The sequence below is a fragment of the Manacus candei genome, unplaced genomic scaffold (assembly GCF_025592945.1).
Source record: "Manacus candei isolate 608988 ecotype Guabito, Panama unplaced genomic scaffold, ASM2559294v1 h1tg000037l, whole genome shotgun sequence".
Lineage (NCBI taxonomy): Eukaryota > Metazoa > Chordata > Aves > Passeriformes > Pipridae > Manacus > Manacus candei.
This window is the reverse complement of record NW_026138085.1, coordinates 6,906,497-6,915,251: the sequence shown is the minus strand read 5'-3', so window position 1 is coordinate 6,915,251 and position 8,755 is coordinate 6,906,497. Positions and strand designations below refer to the sequence as shown.

Here is an 8,755-nt window from a genome sequence, read left to right as displayed (position 1 = left end):
AGCTCCAACCCAGCCTTGGTTCAGTTCTACTTTAGATACACAAGAGCAACGTTAGGGGAACGCAATGATCAAACAGCAGGAGTTGTCTCCAACTCCCTCTGAAGTTCCCAAGACTTCCCAAGTGACCTTTTCGATCCCTCTTTACACACAGTTGGTACCCTTATCCACAGCAAACACCCAGCAGCACCTGTGCCCTGGCAGCCCCTGGAGAGGCACCCAGTGCCCACAGTAGGAGGTGGGTGAGGAGAATATGAACACAAAGCAAAGGGATGAACCAGCAGCAACCAACAAGGAGCCAGCAAAAGCCCTGGCTCTTGATCCAAGGCCCTCTCTCCTCGCCACTGAGATACGCCACTTGATTTACAAGGAAATTAATGTGTGTTTTCACACTGCTCAGAGGAACTGCCACCACAATGGTCCCCTCAGACCCATCTCAACCTTCCATCTTACAGAAGTTCTGGCGATGGCAGAGCTGTCCCAGCCCTGCTGTGCCCCAGCACAGGCACCAACCTCGCTCCTGCCAGGCAGGGAGAGCCTGGGGCTGGATGTGTTAAGTGGAAGCAATGAAACCAGGTGGATTTCAGTTCACTTGTTCCAGGCAAAGCCTTGTATTTGCACAGCTGCAGCTCTTCACTAAATACAAGCACTTTCTTTGGGGCTCAGCATTTTCACCTCACCCTTTTTTTTTCAGGAAACCTAATGCCCAAATGGGAAAGATGAAATTATATCCGTGGTGGGGAATGGAAACGTATGAATGAAATCACTCCTTCCAGAAAAGGGGCTTTGTACAAGAAATGCCATAGCAGAGTTATTTTATTCAGGCATGTTTACATTAGAGTTGAAAAAGCCTGTCTCATAATCAAATGGGAACCAGAAGAACATGGCTCTCTCGAAGGCTTGTCTAGACAGTCCATGAGCAGCCAAACCACAGCGCAGGCTGTGGCAGCTGCAGCGATGTCACAGCGGCTCCTCATCTGTCACCGAGCACAGCCTGGGCACCTGGGGTTCATGGAATCACAGAATATCCTGAGCTGGAAGGGACTCACAGGGATCATCAAGTCCAATTCCTGACCTTGCACGTACAGGACACTCCAACAATCCCACCTGAGAGCATTGTCCAAATGCTCCTTGAGCTCTGGTAGCCTTGGGGCTGTGACCACCGCTCTGGGGAGCCTGTTCAGTGCCCAACCACCCTCTGGGGAAAGAACTTTTTCCTGATATCCAACCTAAACCTCCCCTGACACAGCTCCATGTTGTTCAGCCATTGTACCGAGGGGGAGAACAGCACTGACACAGCGTGTGAGGAGCTGTGTTTTGCCACAGCCCGTTGGGGCAGTTTCTGTGAAATGCGATCACAGCATCACTGAGCTCACACACTGCCAACACCTCAGCAGGGCTGGCAGCAGGTCCACAAAAACTTCCCAGAAAAGCTTAAACTTCCATTATTACGCTCCATTAAGAGCCCTGCAAACCTAAAGGGAGAGGTGTGTGAAAGTGTTTGCAAGCAGAAAAATACTCGACATCCATCCTTGACTGCAGTTGGGTAAAAATTAGGCACGAGCAAAGTTATTGCATTCTTTTGGAGCATAAATGTTTTGGAAAGGAAGGCTGGAGAAGATGCCCAGTGCTCAAAGCACTCTGAGCCTCCAGCACTGGACAAGCACCATCCTGGTCTCTGTATTCCCAACCTGTCTGCAAAGGGGGAAGCTGGAGTGGCTCCTGCCCAGGAATTGGCTCTGGCACAGAGAGGAGCAGTGGAATAAGCATGGGCTCCTTAACCCGTGTTCTCCCAGTCAAGCTACTCTCCATCCAGCTCTTTTCGCTTATATGTATCCAAAATAGAGTGATTTATTCCACACCCTTCCCTGCTTTCTTATCCTATCAAGCTCTGAGCAGGATTTTTACCAAGCACCAGCAGCAGCCTGTGTTGAATTACTGAGTCCGCAAGAGCCTGTTCAACTCAGTTTATTCAAATCACTCTAAAAAACTGCCCATGCTGTTGGAGTAGGAGCCTTTTTCACCCTGTTTTTGCCTTATTTCTGCTGGATATCTTAATTTCAAAGTTTGTTTTGATCACCTTCAATTCCTAACTCCTGCACCAGAACATCCCATGCCTTGTTCTCCATCCAGAGTGCAACGATTTCTTCATTATTGTTTCCTTTCAGTAGCAGAACTAAGAGCTGAACCTATGCAGAGCTGCCCTCCATAGTTTAACACATCTTGGAAAATGTTAAGCAACAGATGTGTTAACATCTCATTCTGTCCAGGCTAAAATGTCTTTATGCATCCATTAAATGTTCAGCAACAGGAATATGAGGTCAGGCACATGCAGTTTGGGGGCCCTGAAAAGGGGGGGTGGGGGGAATCACAAAACTACCTCTTTAAAAAAAATCATCTTAAGGTACTTTAAGCAAATAAGAGATCCCAGGGATTCTGCTCTGAGTTCTGCACAGGCCTCACAGAACAGGCTGCAGACAAAATGACCTTTGTTTCCTACAAGCACAGCATTAAAGCAAACAGTAAGGAATGAGGAGGTCACTTCGGGACTGGGGCAACCAAAAACTTCCTCGGGTGTTATTCCCAGTGCAGTCTTTCAGCATCCCCCTCTGGTTTGACATGGGGCTGGGACTGAAGGAATCTGAGGTGGTCTTGGTGCTCACAAACAACCCAGAGCTGTCTAATAACAGGCTTGGGACAAGGTTTGTCTAGGTCATTCCACTGACCTGTTGAAAATACCATTTCTCTGTTAACAACACCTGGAAGCTGCAGCACAGAATGACCCTGTTAAACACTCCTGTTAAATCCCTCCTAAAGAGAAATCCTGCTCTTGTATGCACAGCCAGGAATTTGTGTCATGGTATGACACAGCTACAGAGACTTTCCAGCCTCAGTCAGGTTTGGGTGATGCGTTTTGGGGTGAATTCGGGAGCAGTTTCGGAGTGCAGAGAACTCTGCTTTTTGCAGGGATGCTCCATGAACAGTCTATGAAAGGCAGACCCCAGAGATCAGGATTGTGAGAGAAGGAGATTAAATTCCCTTTGTACTTAGTCATGTGCACAAGGAGGGAGGGATGCTCCAGAAGTTTCACAAATATTAAAAGAACCTGGGTCCAGGCTCAGCAGGAACCTGTCATTGCTTGCCAGCCAGGTCACATAGGTCAGAAAGGATTTATCTCTATCTACAAGCCGTCACAGTAACATGAAACAGCTTGTGAGGAAGATTCCTGTTTTATTTAAGGGTGTCCTCCAGCTGCTCTGCAGCAGCAGAGTCGCATTCCTGCGAATCCTGCCTGTAAATGATGCAGCTCTTTGCGTGACCAGAAATTGTAAAAAAAACCCATGTAAGGGCAGGCAGGCAGCACTGAACGCACAAAAGCAGCAACAGATTTTATATCCTGGGTTAAGGCAAAAAAGAGCCTGTGCCTGAGAAAACTTTGTTTGCTGATCCAAAGCTCTGATTCGAGCAGAGGGAGCAGGGACAGAGCTCAGTCCCAGGCACAGCCCCACAGGTACCCTGCACTGCCTCACGCTGCTGTTTGAAGCTACAGCTCTCATGCTGCTCCATTTGCTGTGAAAAGAGCCATTTCCACCTGAACTCTGTGACATCTGTTGCTTAGGGACCGGCCATCAGGCACGTGTGGCACCAACAGGCAGGTGACACCGGGGGGTCAATGCCATGACATCCCCAAAAATAACCCAACCGGCTCCAACTAGGAGACGTGCACAGGTGGCAACATTATGGTGGTAGTTTTGGTGTGAGATGACAAAATACTTCCATAAGAGGCACATAAAGGGATCTGGTGTTCCATCAAAAACCTCCAGCTTGAAGAAATATCTCTGGCTTTACTCAAAGGCCTTAGTGTGACTTCTGTAGGTTTCCATGGATGAAAGTGTTTATGACAGCTGCATAAATCAGAAATAACTGGATATATTACAATGCTGAAGCTGAGAAATGAGATATTTGACCTGGGTTTGAATGCCAACCATCACATTTAGGAACTGCAGGGAGCCTATTTGTTTCCTGGGCTTTCCCAGCACCCATGGTTCTAAGGTTTGGAAAAAAAAGGGGGATGTTTTTGCAGACTATCAAGCTGTTAGGCAGCAAATTAAATTATCAACCTCTAGTTTTGGCAATATACCAGAAACGTGAATATTTGTTCCTTATCCTTTCTCTCCCCCTGGTTCCCAGTGCCAAGTTGGGGGCATGGCATGCACACAGCTGTCTACATCTGTACAGACATAAACCCTCCCTGGTGAAGCATAAAGACATTTAGAACAGGAAGATAAGGGGGGTTTCCACATCCTTTAGTTATGTTTAGTATTTCCGCACAGTCAAGAAATCACGAGAAAAAAAATTGCAACTCAGTTCTGGCAACCACCAGCTCTGCTGCACCCATCTGCAGCATATCATTCCATCTCAAACCTAATTTCTTAAGCCTCTTGTTCTCATTCTGCTGGTACACACACTATCATTCTCATCAGTCTGTGGGACTTCTTTCTGTGGTTTATAAACCTTAAATTAATCAGTTTTCTCAGTCTCCCTTACCAGTATCTTGCCCCTAACACTGCAGTAACAGCATCCACCCTCAGCATTGCTAAGAGCTGCAAACATCCACAGAAACAAAGCCCAGGAGCAAAGGTCTTCTGGTAAATGGAACTGAATGATTCATTCCTATCAAAGCTTTAAATTAAAAAGAAAATAAATTAAACACCTCCTCAGAAGGAGGTTTGAGGTCCTAGCAACAACAAAGTGCATAGTGCGTGTTTTGATTTTAAAACCATATTGGGCTCCATCCCCATCCTTTCCTAATTTTCCTACTCCCAATCCTCTGCAGGCTTTGTGGGCACCCTGAGCTCTGAGTTTGCATTTTTGTAAGATGATCTCCTGTAGCTCTGAGATAGAATCACAGAATCATTAAGGCTGGAAAAGACCTTTAAGATCATCAAGTCCAACTGTCAACGCAGCACCACCCCCACGTTCACCTTGGAGCTCTGATCCTTCAGTGGGACAAGTCAGCCTAAATCCCAACACTGCACTTCCTGCAAGCCAGATTGCTTTCCCCTCCCCTTTTCCATTGGCTTTACATTTATTTACACCAAATTCCACCTACCCTTCCATCACCTTATCACTCGGCATGGGGAGCATCTTCTGTGTTTATGTGCAGTCAGCTCTGTCCTCACTGAGTTGGTCAGCTCAGCAATGTCACCCAGCTCTGTCACCATCCCCAGAGCACACGCACCTGGCATGGCACAGCCTGGCATGGCACAGCACAGCCCTCTCCTGCCTCGCTGGGTTTATTTAGCAAACACCAGCTGTGTCGGGGTTAACGCGCGCGACTCTGTCGCTGCAGCACAATTACAGCAGCAGCAATAAAACGTACACTCTGCAGATTTATCCCTCTTCTCCCAATGTCATTCCGCTAATTGGACCTTACGTCACCACAGTTAAAATAGTTTTGTGACCGGGCAAATGCATTGCTTTAAAAATAATTATATATGTTACATAAATTTTCCCCCTTATTACATTTCTTACACCCCTGGTGGTTTTAACTCCCCAGTAAGACAGACCTCTGAAACTTTACTGTGCTGTTTTGGCAACACATGGAATCAGATACTGATCTTTTTATTCATGTTTATATGGGTTTTATTGGACACGTTATGGTCCCTCTCTCCTGGCTCGGTGCCAGCACGTTGCTTGTCATCATCCCCTCACGACATCGTGACCAGCAGCTTTTCATTTTCTTTATCCTGCTGGCAACACACCACCACACTATCTGTGGCAGCAAAGTTCTTTTTTTTTTTGACAGGATTACACAACCAGAAATTAATTTAAATATATTAAATATAGTATATTAAGTCAAAAAGGAAAAATTAGCAGCAGACCTTGAATGAAACAGGACATCTCCTAGTCAGTTAACAAAGATGATTCATTAAGGAGTAACTGAAAAGTAGGGAAACATATTTGTGCTAAATATTTTGTTCCAACTGAGACTTCAATCAAGATTCTAAAGAACATCTCTCCTAAGGCTTCACAAGTTACTAAAAACATTTGCATAGGCAAAACCCACTGAAAAGAGTTGGATTTTACATGTCACTACAGCAAATATTTTCACTCAGCCTTTTCTCTTTTGTAAGGACAAGTTTGTCACGTTTGTAAGGCTACTGTGCTGTGGTAGGAAAGTCAAGAAGTTAAATCCTCCTTTAAAAATGTCAATAAAAAAAAATCTGGCCTGATAAAAGCCCAAACAATTTTGGTATCATCCTCAAGCATCAAGAAATTTCCGGGTCAGACAGCTTCTCATCCCACTTCTCAGCCATAAGAAAACCAGGCCTTCCTGAGCCAGGGCATGCTCTGTCTTTCAGGGAACACACACAACTTCCCATGTTATTTTTGGGGCTATTTTTTGCAGAGAATTTTGAATTCTCCACAGGTTTTAGAAATAAACGTGCAGAATTCCTTCCTCAGGGTTGACTCGTGAGCTTTTATAGATCCAGTGGCAACACTTTAAAATAATGGCCGAGCTGTTATTCATCCCCATGACATTTATTTTAATAACATTAATCATAATGAACTCATTTGGTATTAATGCAGGTGTCACAAGGCCTTTTATAGAATTCCTCAGGCATTCATTAGTCAGGCCATTATTTTTATTATTTTTCTAAAAGTTAATTTAACTGTGCCTGAAAGGTGTTGGACTGGCAGAGCCTGGTTGGGTTCACTGTTTACCCAAGGAACAAATATAAATCACTTCTTAAAGCACAGATGCCTTTTTGCTGGATTTTGATGGGATATAGGACCAAGAATCATTTCCCTTCCCAGTGCCTTGCTCTGCCCTGGGTCTGCTATCACCTGCTGAGCCCAGCACAGCTCCTGGCATCCAGGTGCTCCTATAATCATCACTATTCTATAAGAATGTGTATATATATATATATATATATATATATATATATATATATATATATATATATACACACACACACACACATATATTAATAACCTTTTTTTCCCAGGCAGAGCCATGTTGCCAAGGAGCTGAGAAATGGTGCCAAATCCTGTATCTTTGCAGGAAGATGTAAAATCACAGATTCACAGAATCGCTGAGGTTGGAAAAGACCTCCAGGGCCAGCGGGTCCAACCTGTGACCCATCACCACCTTGTCACCCAGACCAGAGCACTGAGTGCCACGTCCAATCATTCCTTGAACACCTCCAGGGATGGGGACTCCACCACCTCCCTGGTCAGCCCCTTCCAATGCCTGACAACCCTTTCCATGCAGGAATTCTTCCTGAAAAATGAGACTCTTCTTTCTATGGGCTGCTCTTTAATCAAGTCTGTTCTGTGGAATCAAAGCCGTGATCTAAGGAGCACACCCGGGGCTCCTCAGAGTCTTTCTCTGAACAAGATAAGCAACGCAGCTCATCCAGACTCTTCATTCCCTAATCCAAACACTGACCCGTCCATAAATATTTGTGTTTTAAAGCTCCTCGCATTGCCAGGAGCTCAAAGGGAGAAGGAAAACACTCTAGACTTTAAAACTACAGACTAGAAATCCTGAGAGAGAAACCTGCTCTTCAGGGAAATCCTTCTTAAAGGAAAAACATCCTATTTTGAGCTGGATCACTATAGAGGAGGGTACAAGCATATAATGATGGAAAACTCAGAAATCCAATACAGGTACCTGAGTAGAAGAGATAAATTACGGTAAAAGCCACAAAAAGAACCCCACAGTACTGCTGAACTCTCTCCAGCTTAATTTTGATTCAACAGCCACATGCCCCTTAGATGACAGCTCCTGGGAGGTAAAGCAAGGAAATAATGTGAATTCTGGCTCCTTTTGCTGCTTTATGGCACATTTCAAGGGTGAGTTTATAACCACCCACATCTTCGAAATTCTCAGATTGTCATAATCTTGAAGAAAATACCCAAGCCTCCCAGCAGTAGCGCATTAAACAGGCTTTGTTTTTCAACTAGAAAAGAATTAAATGCGAGGAGAAGGCAGACTACTGACTGTTTTGTGATGGGAATCTCAATTTTGGCAGTACCAAGAACACTTACATGGGAGAAGGAACAAGTTCAACACTAACTCTGGCTTCTGCAGTTGTGGAATTAGTGTTGCACAGACAGGCCCTACTTTGACAACAGGCTGTGTGTTATCTGAGACAGTTTACAATCAGAAGATTTTCAGTTTTATATTCCAAGCCTCTGCAGAAAGAACTTTCCAGTAATAACACAGTGAATAAAATGCCTACATAATCCTGGAATGAGTCACCCTGCCTGCAGCAGATGATAACACAGGAACCAAAGTGCTCAGTAGTTAGACCGCAGTCTCTGCCCCGTCTGCCTGAGCTGGCGTGAGAGGAGGAGGAGGAGGAGGAAGAGGAGGATGCTTGGCACTGAGACATCACCGGTCACTGATGGCTATCACACAGCAGGGACAGCCCCCGGGCCCAAATGCCGTGTGAGCTCTGGCTCAGGGATTTTCCTGCCACGAGACCAGTCCTGGTCCCTGGGAACACACAGAAAGGCCAGGAGTGGTTGGGTCACACCTTAATTTATGATCCGGCAGGAGCCACTTTCAAGGATCAAACTCTCCCAGCCAGGAAGTGCATGGAGAACCCACACAGGGTGGGATGCGGGGACAAGCTCCCTCTCTGGGAATGGTACAGGAAAAAAAAAAATTAAAAAGAAAAAGAAGAGAGAGGGGGAAAAGCTCTGCCCTGTCTGCAGCTCAACAGTGATCTGAAGCATACTTTCA

The 8,755-nt window shown here is 45.4% G+C and overlaps 1 long non-coding RNA gene across 1 annotated transcript; it reads right to left on the bottom strand.

The window, feature by feature from the left end:
* Nucleotides 1-859: 859 nt before the first annotated feature.
* LOC127473964 (uncharacterized) lies at nucleotides 860-7,176 on the bottom strand. Its single transcript, XR_007905640.1, has 3 exons — nucleotides 6,998-7,176; nucleotides 5,883-5,940; nucleotides 860-1,031 (listed from the first exon to the last, which is right to left on the bottom strand). It is a non-coding gene; the product is annotated as an uncharacterized LOC127473964 (long non-coding RNA).
* Nucleotides 7,177-8,755: the final 1,579 nt, after the last annotated feature.